Below are 3169 nucleotides of genomic sequence, written 5' to 3'. Positions count from 1 at the left end.
TTTAAAAAAAAAAAAAGTAACAGTGTTAAGATAGAATTCTCACCTAGGTCATCCCCTCATGCCAAGTCCAGCAGCCCTCAGTGCCCCCCAGGCAGCCCATGTCAGCCCATTCTTCCGTCTGGAAAAGAAACCCACAGGCAGCCACTCGAGGTGACCCCTACTCCCTGCTCCCGCCCTGAGGGCCTGCGCACGTGGGTCTCTGGAGCTGCCTGGCTGAGACGTGGCCAGCAGGTGGTCCTGAGTCTGGCTCCTTCCACTCAGCTCCTTGACGAGGCTCCCCGCCAGCACCCCGCCCCCTCCCCTTGCCAGGCAACCTCGCCATGGAGCCCCGAGCTGCACCCAGGCCACGGAAACTCTGCTGGTGCCACTTGGAGGTGCTCTGAAGGGTGCTGCCCCTAGGCGCTGGGTGGCGCCCAACCACGGCACGCGGCTCTCGTGAAGTGGCCACGGCCCTGACGTTCCCAGCGGCGAGGGGCTCCCTGCGCCCCAGCCCGGCGGCCACCTGTTCACACTCCCACGACGCCCACACAGGCCTGCTCTAGCGGGGGGCAGGCAGCCTTGCTCGCCGCGCTTGGGTTCCCGTCGGCCGCGTGCATGACCACAGCCGCGGCTGCCGCCGGACAGCGGTGGCCATCGCTCCTGCCAGGCACTGGGTGACTGTCACAGGCCCTGTGCTGGGCAGCAGGTACGCCCAGGGCTGGCCTCTCACGGGGCGGAGCCAGTGTCCTAGGTCCCCAGACCCAGCAGTCACCAGTGTCATCTCCCAGGCCAAGAGCTAATTCCCAGGTAAATGATGAGAAAAATTCTGCATTTTCTACCAACTTTGCCCTGATCGTAACAACAGTTTCACTTTTCTCACTGAAGTGTGTGATGTGTCCAGACGGTCACCTCCGCTTGGGAAACCCACACGACAGTCCATGCTTCTCAAAGATATTTTGACTTTAAACAGGAAGAAAATCGCCCAGACACATCCCTTTTTCTGACTTGACCTCACACCAAATTGGTTATCACCCCTGGACCGGATCACTCATTACTAATCATGATAGCCTTCTGATCTAGGGGTGTCACACTGTACCCCAAAATGAAGAAACAGACACTGAGTGGCTGCAGAATCCTGGTTCAGAGAAAAAGAACCTTGTGAACACAAAGGCCCTTCTGCCTGGGCCAAGCCAAATGCTCGCTAGCCGCTTCTCCAGGTAAACTGCGCAAATTTACACAAAGGCGGATGATGTCATCGGTTTGCTCCCACTCCCCCCCCAGATGACCCCAGCACGCTGTCAACGTGGCAACTCCGATTTAGAGCCCTCCTTCCCGGGGAACAGCCAACACCTGACACCCAGCGTCCCCTCCATGCAGGCCGGCTTCTGTTTTCTTGCATATGGGAAGCACATACTTAGCCCTCGACGCTCATCTGCGGCGTGCCCAATCACCCAGCCGCCTCTGCTGCCGGCCCTCACCACGCTGGGTCTCAAGCAGCCGGGTGACCGAGACTGCCCGCCGCACCTTTATTTGGCCATCATAATAAGGACCTGGCACACAAGGGTCCTCCATAAACTCTGAAATAATAACAGATTCTGTCCTTGATGACCGCTGACTTCAAGGCACTAATGAAGCGACTGCCTTTGTGCCTCAACACAGCCAATACAGGCTGTAATTACTGGCCGCATGGAAGCCATGCGCCAACAATATGCACCTGTATAATTTGGAACACGTGTCTCTGCTCCTGTCCAGCTGAGTCGGAAAGGCAGCTCACCTGGACACGGGGGCAGGGCCCACGGCTTCCCTGGGCACCTCAGCGTCCCAGCCCTGCCTCATTCCTTCTGTTTTTCTCTCTTCCCGGCTGGCAGGACTTCTGCTTCCCCCTCTGCATCACTGGAATTCTCCTAACATGCCCTTTCTTCCCAGCCCCTGGTCGGTGGTGTGGGCTGGGAGCGGCGGGAGGCAGAGAGAAAGCGTCCCTGGTGCAAGACAGCAATGGTGAGGGCGGAAAAGCTGTGAAGGCTCTAGAAGACACATGAGGAGTTACTCAGGGAAGAGCAGGAGCTGGGAAGGGGGCCCAGAAGACCAGGCAGTGTGGCAGTGAATGGCTCTTATGCTCTCCAGCACGACACTACAGGGACAGTGGTCCCTCAAAACTTATCTTTGAACGGGCAAAGTTTGAGGCCATTGTGCCAAGTGAAAGAAGCCAGTCACAAAAAGACACATACTGTATGAGCCCACTGGGCCGAGAGGTCCCAGGAGATAGAACAGTGTTGCTGGAGGCTGTGGGGATGGGGGTACAGCGTGTCAGTTTTGCAAGATGAGCAGGGGTCTGGACATTAAAACTCCTCGTGGTGTCTGGTTACCCTCATGCAGCTTATTTTTTAAAGTCATCTGGTAGCTCCATTTTTAGTAGTGTGAGAAACCTCCATACAGCTTTCCATAGTGGTTGTACCAGTTTGCAGGGAGGGGAAGGAGGAGGGTGGGGAGAGGAGGGAGGAGCAAGGGGACTATGGTGATGGTGCATGGGTGAAGTGGGGGAGGAAATTCTATGGGGTCTGCACCCCATAGAGGGGAGGGGAAGTAAACATTGTTTTAAAATGAACAATGATGCAAAATAAAAGTAAATAAATCCATTTAATTTAAAATAAAATAAAAAGTCATTTGTGCGAGCCCTTCATTTGTTCATTTGAGTTATTGAAGAATATCTCATTGCAGATACATCGTCATTCATTTATCCACCCCCAGTGCACAGCTGTGTCGGTCGTTTCTGGTTCTTTGGCAATGAAGGTGCTGTGAACATCTATGAACATCTGTGAACACGTCTTCATGTAGATCTGTGTTTCTGTTTGTGTTGGGTGAATACATAGGTATACATAGGAGTGGGGCTGAGCCACCCAATCACTGCACAAAAAACCACCAAGCTGTCCCCTGTCACATTCTCACTGGCCCTCCGGGTTATCATGGTCTTCACTCACCCTCGTGGATTTGCTGGTTTGTGTTGGTGTTTTTCTGAGACCTAATGATGTTGAGCATCTTCTGTGTGTTTACTGGATTGCAGATATCATCTTTAAGTCTGCCACTTGCCTTTAAAAACTGTCTAGTCAAGAGTAAGTTCCATTCATGAAGTCCATTTTTCAGTTGTGATTTTGCTCATAATTTTTGGGTCCTAAAGGTTAAGAATTCTTTG

This window comes from Condylura cristata, unplaced genomic scaffold (genome assembly GCF_000260355.1).
Source record: "Condylura cristata isolate star-nosed mole 26May11 unplaced genomic scaffold, ConCri1.0 scaffold00008, whole genome shotgun sequence".
NCBI lineage: Eukaryota > Metazoa > Chordata > Mammalia > Eulipotyphla > Talpidae > Condylura > Condylura cristata.
This window is presented reverse-complemented; position numbering follows the sequence as displayed.